General features: G+C 41.2%; 1 long non-coding RNA gene across 1 annotated transcript in view; it reads right to left on the bottom strand.

Annotated features, from left to right (window-relative positions):
- LOC102152574 overlaps window positions 1-12,000 on the bottom strand; it is a 133,689-nt gene that overhangs the window by 103,653 nt on the left and 18,036 nt on the right. The window contains exon 2 of the long non-coding RNA XR_005366542.1: window positions 5,849-5,984. This is a non-coding gene — a long non-coding RNA (uncharacterized LOC102152574). The remainder of the gene's footprint in view (window positions 1-5,848; window positions 5,985-12,000) is intronic.

Here is a 12,000-nt window from a genome sequence, read left to right as displayed (position 1 = left end):
TGGGAAATGTAGTTTCCAGTTAGGCAACCATGTGCCAAGCCAAAAACGCTATGACTTGTGAAAGAAGGAACATAGTTCTGGGAACAACTAAATGTCTATCTCTTCCAGTACAAGATGGAAAAGGCATGTGAGGGTAGAGAAGAGTATCACTAAAGACTCTGGGGAAGGAAAGAGGAGTCCACAAGAATAACGGGGTAATCATGGTGAAGGACCCTCCAAAGCAAGCTAGAAACCAAGTACCTGACATGGTCTGGCAGCTAAAATAGAGGCCATTTCCAACTTTCCTACTTTCAGCCTTCAGAAGAGTGAAAACTTATCATTCCTTCTTCAGCATTAACTTGTCATTATGAAACGGAGCATCATTCACTGGGTTTGGAAAGATCTAGAAGCCCCTTCCTCAAGGTTGGCTCTGCATGGAGCTGGTCTCCCCCACTCCCCCAAAGCTGTACTGCATCATCTGCTTAGGCTCAATGAATGCACAAAGGAGTTGTCAAGAATTACCTGCCCACTAGGTTTTCTGAATTTCTCTTTTAAAATGCTACATAGTGTTATTATGATTATGATTATGATCATGAGTGATTAATCAAGGGATGCTCTGTGAACCAAGAACCAATTTGCTTAGAGTTGAGCACGGAATGGAAGGAAACAAAGCAGCCGATGGGTGGCCATTATATGTTTACAAGGAAACATATTTCAGATCTTGAAGCTCAGCCTCTGATGGCTGAAGCCATTTTTCTTTGCTTGTGAGCATGGTACGGGGAAGGGTGCTAGTTCTCCACTGGTGAAAATGGGGTGGCAGACGCAAGCAAAAAGACAGTATTGTTTCCATTTTGCACTAACATCCCCAGACAGAAGCATGCATTTCTCACATTTGCTTTCTCAAGGCCCTTATTGTCCCAGCTTCCTGTTAAAACTCGAGCTGGCGATGGCAGACCCATGCGATCCCATTAGAATACTGAAAGCAGTGTATTACGGTACCAGGCAGGAGAGTGAGAGCCAGACAATAGGTATAATAGGAAAGTATTAACCCCAAATGAAATCGATAGTAAGCTGCAAATTGCAGAGCCCAGGCTATGGCAACAAAATGAAGATACAAGTCACCATTGATGGACTCTCATGAGCAAGCAATGTCAGAGAGGCAGAGGGCAAACCCAGGGGAGACTGAGAGGTTGGGGGAACCCAGCTTTGTTCCCACCAGCGCTTCCAGGGAATTCACCATGTCTCCCTAATTTACATTAAGTCTGCAATTTCAGACACAAGCATAGCTTGGACACTGAAAGAACCGTTTTTGAACAGAGCTGTTTGAACAAAGAATGCTGGATCCATCAAACAGAGAAACATGCTTGGAGTCCTTAAGCTTTTTGGGCATGCCCCCATGTGCACTATCAGTCTTCATATCTAATGGAAACCCCTCTCTTTGCCCGAGCAAAGAGTGGGGCAAGAGGAGAATCTCTCGGAAGCATAGAAGATGAACTTTAGGCTCAGTTTCCTAAGGGCTTACAGCTAGACTTCCTCCACCCTGCAATGAATCTAGGAGGTAGGAGGCCAGAGAAAGATCTGCATGCAGATAAACAGACAAGAATAAGGATGAGTGATTCTAAAGCTGGGCCTTGAATGAATACCAGCAGAAGAATTATGCCAGAATATTATAATGTATTTCTAAAGATGGAGATACACAGCCATAGGTCCATAGCCTCTGTCCACATTAAACATTGACCTAGGGAAGGCAAGCCATCAATTGCACAGAAATTGAGTCCAAATTCTTTGTAAAGGTAATTATTCCAAGAAAAGACAAATTTACCTTCCCCACATCCGCCTGCCTGGAACAAATGTCAAACCTTTTAAAGAGAGAGGATACACCTAAATTATCTGAGGTATACAAACCTCTCAAAATTATCAGCCTAGATATTTTCAACAGAGATGAATCTATTTGTACACACTTAACTGAAGTCAAGAAGTAGGAAACTATAAGACAATTCAAGTCAAACAAAATACTTTCACCTTAAGACCTACATGAGTAAAATCATAAAACTTTACTGAGAGACATAAAAGAGGATTTGGATAAATGGAGACAGATGACATCACTAGATAGGAAGAATTGATGTGATAAAAATGCCAATTCTTTCCAAATTAATCTATAAATTCACTGCAATCTCAAGTAAAACACCCATAGTTTTCTTTCATGGAACCAACAAGGTCATTCTTTGGATTTCTGGGTATAAGAACATGTCCAAAATTCATTAACAATTTTTTAAAAATTAAGTAAAGCTATGCTAACTGAAACAGTGCACAATTAGCACAGGAAAAGTCAACAAGAATAATGAACTAGAACAATGTATTGACTACCTCCCATATATGTATGTGTCTGTGTGTGTGTTGTATGTGTGTGTATGAAAATTTATTTCAAATTAGTGGGGAAAAGAGGATAACTGATGTGAATGTAATTTTCTTTTTTTTTTTTTTAAAGATTTATTTATTTATTTATTCGTGATAGACATAGAGAGAGAGAGAGGCAGAGACACAGGAGGAGGGAGAGCAGGCTCCATGCCGGGAACCTGACATGGGACTCGATCCCGGGACTCCAGGATCGCGCCCCGGGCCAAAGGCAGGCGCCAAACTGCTGAGCCACCCAGGGATCCCTGAATGTAATTTTCTACCCATCTAGGAAAGATAAGGCCAATCCCTACCTTCTAACACCCCACCACCACCACAAAACAATCAAAAATTATCATAAAAACAATAGGAGATACAAAATCTAAAAGAACAAGACAAGACTGACATATATAACTGGGCAAAACAAACTCTTGATTGTAAATAATGCTGAAAAACAAAAAGACAAGGGATAGGTGAGAAGAGAATGTTTGGAATATGTAACACAGAAAGGGAAAAGATCCTCAATCTAGAAATATATACTATATATCAGTAAGAAAGAGCACTAGGTCAAATGGATAGAAGGTTTTGAAAGGCAACCATAGAAGAAACCAGGCAAATGGAATCTTCCTTGACTTTTCTGTCTTACTCACTCCTGCATGCAATCTATCAACAGTGCTCTTCTCTCCAGCTCCACCATCAACACCCTGGGACATGGTCCATCTCCTTCTCCCTTCTACCGTAATAGCCTCCCATCAAATCCCCTCATAACTGGTGAGTCCTCCACACTGAAGCCAAACTGAGCCTGATGAAATGTATGTCACCCCCACACCTGAATCACTGCTTCCATTACTCTTAGGGCTGAGAACCAAGTCCCAGCAGGGTCTACAAGGCCCCACAATGCCTGGCACTTAGCAGCCACTCTGAGCTCATCTCCCACAGTGACAGACTGACTCTCTGGATATTAGCCTTGTTTATTTTTCTCAATAGCACATGTCCCTCCTATCATAAAGGCTTTAATCAAGCAGTTTCCTCTACCTAGAAAGCTCAGTTGCTCTGGATCCCTCTTTTCCCCTCACCCCTGTAAGGGCCAAGGGCAGGCCACTGCAAGATATGGCATTGAACACAGTTTTGAGTTAAAGGCAATCACAACCCGGGGTTCAATAGAAATTCCTTAGCTCCCTTCAACTACCTAAATTTATAAGGGAAAGGAGAGCCTGTACCAAGAAGGCAACTAACCCTTAACAAAAGATTCCTCTTTACCTACGAAACTCAACTGCTTAATAAGGCAACCTTTATTTTTTCCAATATCTCCTCTCACCTTCCTGCTGGTGGTCTTCTTCTCCCCTGTATCCCCAGGCCCCACCCCTCTCCTTGGCTCAGGATGCCATAATAAGCCTCCTGTTGCCTAATTATTTTTGCAATTTGTGTCTCTGTCAATTCCCTCTATGTATGAAACTAAATTTGATTTTCTGTAAAGTGGTCTCGTATCAATTTGAATCTTTGACCTAGAAGGGGACAGGAAATTCTTGCTCCTCACAGGCCCATCTTTTTTAGGTACCATCTATCCTCCTCCTTAAAAGTCTAAATTCAGTATCATCACTTCTTCCAGGAAACCTTCCCTGGCAATCTTGGATTAAGACCCGTCCCCAACATAAAGTCTTACAGAATGTATTTCTCCTTTATTGCAGTTGCCACATTTGTAATGTTATATGATTCAATGTCTCTCTCTCTCTTGCAGCTGGCTGTTAGGCTCCACAAGAAGAGGGACCACGTCTGTTTTTGCTCACCATGGTATCCCATTGCCTGGAACATAACAGATGCTCAATATATAATGTTTAATAAATGAATTTTTAGGGCAGCCTGGGTAGCTCAGCGGTTTAGCGACGCCTTCAGCCAAGGGTGTGATCCTGGAGACCTGGGATCGAGTCCAACATCGGGCTCCCTGCATGGAGCCTGCTTCTCCCTCTGCCTGTGTCTCTGCCTCTCTCTCTCTGTTTCTCTCATGAATAAATAAATAAAATCTTTAATAAAATAAATGAATGAATTTTTATTAAAAATGTGTGTATATTTTTATATATTTATATGTTATATATTTTATAGATATTAGATATAAATATATTATAGATGTTATATATCTTTTTATATTATATATTATACATACATATTTTAATATATAATTTTATATGTTTGTATCTATCATTTATATTGATGTGTCATATGGCAAGTGCTCGAAAAAATAGACACTAAATTTTAGTAGAGTTTTTCGCTGGGGGTTTTGGGAGATTTTTACTTAATTTGAATTTTTTTTTAAGATTTTATTTATTTATTCATGAGAGACACAGAGAGGCAGAGACAAAGGCAGAGGGAGAAGCAGGCTCCATGCACGGGGAGCCCGACTTGATCCTGGGTCTCCAGGATCATACCCTGGGCCGCAGGCGGCACTAAACCCCTGAGCCACCGGGGCTGCCCCTTAATTTGAATTTTTAATGGTGAGTATCTATTGTATTGCATTTAGAGGCTAAAAAAAATAAAATTATTACCATTTGGAGAAAAATACTCAAAGGTAAAAATTAAAGCATGTAGCAGCTGGGAAATTGAAAAATTTATCAGGTTTGAGATAATGAAGATTCTGTATTCCTTTGTTTTTTATTTTATGTGAGATGGCCAAAAGCCACTGCTCAGACAGCCCACATGCCTACACACCTGTAGGATTTTCAGGCCACCTCACAGTTTATTAACTCAGTTTAATTTCTCCATCACTTCAGTTTTTTACTCTCATCTGTTGTTGTTGTTGTTGTTTCACTATTGTTATTAGTCTTTTTTTTTTTTTTTAATTCAGCAAAGCTCATTTTAATTGCTTACTGCAAAAACCACCTACTTACCTGGCATCAGAGACTGTCCTCATCCTATTTGAAAAAGCGAACCTAATTAGCAACAATGCTAACAAGAAACTGGAAACATGAGGGGGAGGAGGCAATGGAAAGAATATTTGAGAAAAATTATTTTAAACACTTTAGGGCAGGGCCCCTAGAAAGGCAAAGATGGCCCTGAGTTTTGATTGATTGTCAAGCTTCTAGATGGTGATGCTTCTCAAATAATGAAGTGGTGGAGCCAGAAAAGGTGTTAATTGACTTCAGGGATTATGGCGTCTTTCACTTTGCATAATTACTCAGAGGAAATTCAAGACAGTGTGGGCAATCCTATAGGAGTCCATCACTACAGTAACCCAGGAAGGGAATAGGGTTGAGATAAATCAAAGTTAATGAAACAAGGATTTTCGATTAAAAGTTTTAGATTTTTTTGTCTCCAGCATTGGTAGGATTTCATTCCCCTTGCAACATCGAAAGCTGTCACGCACTCTACCACATTTTAACAAAATGAAAGCCATGTACCAATTTTAAACCTTGGAGACCCTTAGAAACCCAGGCATTTGCTCTGATTTTTATAGCTATTATGAAATTATTGCAAATCTCACCTTAAAAATTAATAAGTGACACTCCATGAACATAATTACATTGTTCATCTTTTCCTAATCCATAATTCCTCGGCGTGTAATAACATGTGATCAGTCCTCCTTGTAACCCAGCTGCTTCACATAATTGCTTGCTGTCCTACTGAGAAAAACATTTAATAAACGACATGTTAAGCAAAATAGTGTAACTCTGTTCTCATAGCCACAAAATCCAAACTGGTTTTTCCCCAGAATGAAGTCCTATGATTCTGCCTCCCTTTTTACCATAGCACTGGGAGAGGGAGGAGGGGTGGTTGAGGAGGACAGGGAACTCGAATATTTCAATTAGAACCCCCACAGTTCTTGAGGAATACGACCAGGACTATGCCACTAATTGAAGAAATAGATAACACGTGTCTTTCCTTCAGCAGCTCTTATTTCCTTAATAGACATTTTTTCCAGCAACTTTAAGAAATGTTTCCCTTTGAAATACAACATAAAAAAAAAAAAGAAAAAAGAAATACAACATCTACATAATGGGCCCCATCTGGAATGGAATGCACACAAACTGAGAAATGGGGGGGAAATCTTTTTTTTTTTTTTTTTTCAGCTTTGTCTAGGGTGAATAATTGCAATTAGCTACTGTGGTATCTATATATGTTACCATGTTAGAAAATGAGCAAAGCTTTTCAGTGACTAGGAACTATAAACCTTGAAAAGGCTGATATCCAAAAAAAAAAAAAAAAAAGAAAAAAGAAAAGGCTGATATTAAAAAATCTTGTGGATTTTGTTTATTCAAAAGGGAAGCATTTTCTTTTCTACTCAGGTTTTTTTTTTTTTTTTTTTAATTTATTTATGATAGTCACACAGAGAGAGAGAGAGGCAGAGACACAGGCAGAGGGAGAAGCAGGCTCCATGCACCGGGAGCCCGACGTGGGATTCGATCCTGGGTCTCCAGGATCGCGCCCTGGGCCAGAGGCAGGCGCCAAACCGCTGCGCCACCCAGGGATCCCTCTTTTCTACTCAGTTCTATACTACCCTCATTCTGACAGTCTGGCTTTGTTTTGTTTCGTTTTGTTTTTAACAAAACTTGTATTTGGGATAACATCTGAACTTTCTAACCCCCTTCTTCAAATGTGGATGAACTCTTTGGTGAATCATGAGAGCTTTTCCTTCAGTCAAAAAAAAAAAAAAAAAAAAAAAAGAATTTCATGGGGGAAAAGTGGCCTCTGAAAACTTGTATGCTAGTGTTGGGGTCAATGAAGACTGGAGTAGGCAAAAGGATTTAAGACCTGGACAGAAAAACATTAAATCACAGATGCTGAATCTCTTCATTCCATAATAATTTCTTAGGTCTGCATTGAAAGCAACATGAGAAGTTCAGGTATAATTTAAAACACTGATAGGCACCTACCTGGGTGGCTCAGTTGGTTAAGTGTCCACTTAGGTCATGACCTTGGGGTTCTGGGATCAGGCCCACGTGGGGCTCCCTGCTCAAAGAGGAGTCTATTTCTCCCTCTCCCTCTGCCCTTCAACCCTCATCATGCTCTCTCTCTCTCTCTCTCAAAGAAATAAATAAAACCCTTGAAAAAATAAAATAAAACACCACATAGCCTATACTACTTGAAAGCCAAGGCCCAACACAGGAATTATGGGCCAACAATGACAAGTGGAAGGAAGCGATAGATCAGTATAAAGTGAGCTGATCATTCTATTGAAGACCAAGCCAAAGAGGGATTCCTAGTCCTGTTGGGAAAGGGCCCCTAAATTTCAAATCATGGCAGTGGGATAAAATATTAGGTGAGTTCAGTGAAATCCTGCATCCCTGCTTTGGCAGATACTCACAGTTGGGATGGCATTAGTTGCCACATTAACACAATTTTGCATTTGCTTTACCCTCCTCTGTCATCAGTGGAACCAACCCTGGAGAGCTGTTTTGGGTAGAGGCAGCCAGCTCAAGCCTTCCTCCAATTCCATTGTGTGATATGATTCCAAATCAACAGTTTTCCATTGCATTTTGGCCGCGGTTTGTCCTCCCAGAAATTAAGGAAAGGTATGTCACTTGGCAGACAGAGAAAAGAGAAGGGGCTAGTTCTAATTAAAAGCAGAACATGAAATTGACTTGAAAGCATTGGGTTTTGAATTCTCCTTGTCATTCTATCTGAAGTGCTTTGTAAACCCAATCATCATCTCTGACAGCCAGAATAAGAAGTCTTCTCAGTCTCCTCTAGCCCTTCTAGCAAATAGCCTTGGGACCACGGACTGCTGAAATGCAAATCCTATTACAAGGTCTATACATGGAAATAAGAAGCATCTTCCAAGATAAAACAATGAGTGCTAACTAAGCTCAAGGAGCATTAAAAGGAAAACTATCTGTATTTTCAGACCTCAAAGGACTGTCTATCTTTTGAAGATAATGACATTTTGGACACAAAAATCACTACTTTACAATGGAAATATCTGATATTCAATCTGCCTCTGTCAACATATGTTTAGAACCGACACATGCAGCTTATTTCATTAAATCACTTCAGATCCAGGATTGGAATCATTATGCCATTACAGTGCAGAGCCTTCTTCTAAAGTATAATGTTCCCCATAAGTGTTTACCTTCATTCTTTATTCTAGCCCTCTATCCTATTCCCCCTCTCTCTGGCAGTTATCCAAGACAGTAAGAATTGCCTGATGGTGTCATTTTTTGTAAGACGGGATCATACAAAAGTTTTACAGTTAACTTTGAGAGATGGGATCAAAGACTCAACCATAACCCTCTGTGATCAAACAATTATCTACCACTACGAGAAAAAAAAAGGTAATAACTACCTTGCCAAACTAGAAGTCATAATAAGCAGAAATTTGTGTGTGGTTGAGATCCTCCCAAAGTGTTGTCCAGCAGCCATAATGTGCAGCCCAAAATAATACCTGCTGTCGCTGCCCTCACTCACCCCCGCCACCCCCTTGAAATGAAACATGGTAAATCCTAATGGATCCCTTGGGAGTCACAGATATTGCCTCAGGGTGACATGCCCAGTCACTGAAACTCAAGTTCCCAGTTAAAAGAGGTGACCTCAAGTACAAGTAATGTTCTAAAATTCATCTTCCAGGAAAGCTAGATCCAGAATCTCTATAATTCACATTTTGCAAACATTTCCTTCAAGAAGACACAAAGTAGATAAATACTCTACACATTTTCCTAACCAAAAAAAATGGTAATGTTCTGATCCCAGCCTGCCCGCCACATAAACAACTGACAAACTGGGCCCCATTAGCAAGCTCCTCCGAGGCTTGATTAAAGGCTCAATGCACTTTTCCTAAAATCTCCATGTTATGACACACTCTCTGGCAAACTCTGAATGCTGTCATGACCCACTCTGATTCAACAACACTCAGAAACCTTGGTCCCCAGGGATGCTGTCATGTTTCACAAAGGACCACATTGTGTCTCTAATTCTGATTCTTCTCGAGGTTCATTTTATATGCTCTGTCTGTGCTTTTTGATTTTCAGAACATGACTCATACCTTTTAAATTACTCTGCAAACCTACAAATGGAGAAAAGGAGTGATAGGTTGGCTGATTGAAAGTGAAAGAAGGTGTCCTTCTTTCCCTGGACAGCATGCCTTTTTAAAGAATGCACTAAGTGACTTCCTGGCTCCCCAAGATCAATGTTACGTGACATCTGAGAAGGGACAGGAGTAGTGGGTGTTCTCCTTACATTATTTTTAGGCAGCTCATCATTTTTTCACTGACAGGAATAAAGCTATTTTTTTTCTCCCCCGTCTTTCTCTCAATAGAATAACAGAGCAACATGGAATGAATCTAGCTCAGTTAGCTCTTCCCCACGGTTGTGTCTAAAGTGAAAGATTTCACTAAGTGACCTATTTAAAGTTAACAGTCAAAATGTATTGGCCACGATTCTGTTATCCGCGCTCAGCCCTGAGAGGCCCTTGAATTTTTAGGTAATACGTAAATATTTCACACTTTTGTCAAGAAGTGAAGACTTTATTCTCCAGATTGACTGGGAAGCCCTCCTCATTGTTTGAAAGAATGCTTTCTGGAAGGAGAGGGGCCCGCCCACCATGCGGGCCTCGGGGTGGTGGGACAAGTCACTTTGCAGGAGCCAGGAAGAAGAAATCTGTTCTTTGGGGTTAGGGTTGAGGGGTGTGGGGAAGAGATAGAAATGAGGAGGGAGGAGAAGAGTCAGTCTTTGGAAAGAGGCTCTCTCAATCTGTCCCAGAAAGGAGTGGCGACTCACAATATGTCCTGAACTGACTATTCCTGTCTTCACTGTTGCCAAATAAACGGAGTCCCACCTGCACACCCAATGCCCTCTCCCCCGTTCCCGCATGTTCTACCACATGTCTGGGACAGATAATGTTAACCGTTGGCATCAGAGAGACTGAGTTTCTCTGTGCTCTTGCTAGGTTATGCAGCAAAGAGTCTGCCTGGTAGGATGCAGAAAGCCGAGGAGAGAGCCCAAAAACACTTGTGTAACCATGAGAAACCTGGGGAACTTGCAGAAATCTTGCAGGGACTTGGGGTGCTCAGAGCTACCCCTGCTATGGAGTCAAAGATCCAGTCACTTGACTCAGGTCTATAAGAGCAGAGAGGTTCCAGCTACATCTGGATTAGACTTTATCCCTCTCTCAACCTTTACACAACATGTATGTATTTCTTATGTGTATGTCTTAGGTACAGGTGGGTTGGAGTCTGCACATGTGTATGAGAGAGAAAACTCACATCAGTATGTGACCCAGAATGGGACCTTTTTTGTTCTTCTTTTTCTCTAAAGAAAATCTCTTAAAGACTTGGGTGGAAACCCAGGGGCCTACAGAGAAAACATGACTTGTCATTGCATGTTCTAATTGTCCTGGGGTGAGAGGCTCTGACATCATTTCATTCTTGTATTATTTTGACTTGTGTTTTTATGCTTTTCAAAAGGACTTTTACATCCATGATGACATCTCATGCTGGGGACACCCCTACAGGGGTAGGAGGACAGGTATGATTAGAATTCAGCCACTCTTCTGTCAACAGTTGTGGTTCATGACCAAAGCCCCAGAGCCCATAGCAGAGAAAGCAACCCAATCGCTTTCTAGAACCCCCAGATAAGTCCTCTAAGGCTGATGGTCTGACCAGGCTTTGCAAGTGGCCGAAGGAAAGAGCCCTGATAAAAGGGTAGCCTACCCAATGGCCACATGACCACAGCTCTGCCTGGCACGGACTGGGTGGGCTAGAGAGAGAGGTATTCTCCTATAGGGTGGTTTTTCTTGTTTTGTGTCCATTAGAGCATCCAGAGTTAGAGGCACTGGGTGGGGAGGGGAGCATAGCCCGAGTCTTTACTTTCTTCCTACAATCTGGGAGATATGATGCAATAGGACTGAATAAGAAAGAACGATCCCTCTTTTTTGTTTAGAGGTCTTTCTTTGGGAAAGCAGCAAGAAAGTAAAAATCCCTGGATTTCAGGGAAAGATGTGTAATGTTCTCTTTTTTCCTTTCCCAGCCAGTGATGGCCATGCTTATGTATACCATATGGCTGGACCATTTCACCGCCAGGAGAGTCAATTTCTGATCCTCAGTAACTTCTATGTTCATAGCATGAGGTTAAAAACAATGTGGAAGTTATCAGCTTAGTACATAGTACAAGTTCTGTAGGTGTCATCTATTATCATAATTATATACAAAAGATCAGCGACAGTATAAATTGGTATGTCTCTTGAAATGGCTAGATCTGCCACAAGGTACTTAAACGCCTCAGCCTATACAGATAATAGTTTTGTTTGCTTTTTTTAAAATTTATTTATTTAGGGCAGCCCCGGTGGCTCAGCGGTTTAGTGCTGCCTTTGGCCCAGGGCATGATCCTAGAGACCCAGGATTGAGTCCCGCATCGGGCTCCTTGCATGGAGCCTGCTTCTCCCTCTGCCTGTGTCTCTGCCTCTCTCTGTGTGTGTCTCTCATGAATAAATAAATAAAAATCTTTAAAAAATAAAATAAAAATTATTTATTTATTTGAGAGAGAGAGTGGGAGGGGAGGAGTAGAGGGAAAGAAAAACCCAAGCAGACTCCATGGTCAGCACAGAGTCTATCATGGGACTCTATCTCATGACCCGGAGATCAGATCTAAGCCAAAACCAAGAGACAGACGATTAACCAGCTGAGCCACCCAGGTACCCCAAGG

This window comes from Canis lupus, chromosome 11, assembly GCF_011100685.1.
Source record: "Canis lupus familiaris isolate Mischka breed German Shepherd chromosome 11, alternate assembly UU_Cfam_GSD_1.0, whole genome shotgun sequence".
Lineage (NCBI taxonomy): Eukaryota > Metazoa > Chordata > Mammalia > Carnivora > Canidae > Canis > Canis lupus.
The sequence above is the reverse complement of the archived record's forward strand: the minus strand, read 5'-3'. Positions and strand labels throughout refer to the sequence as shown.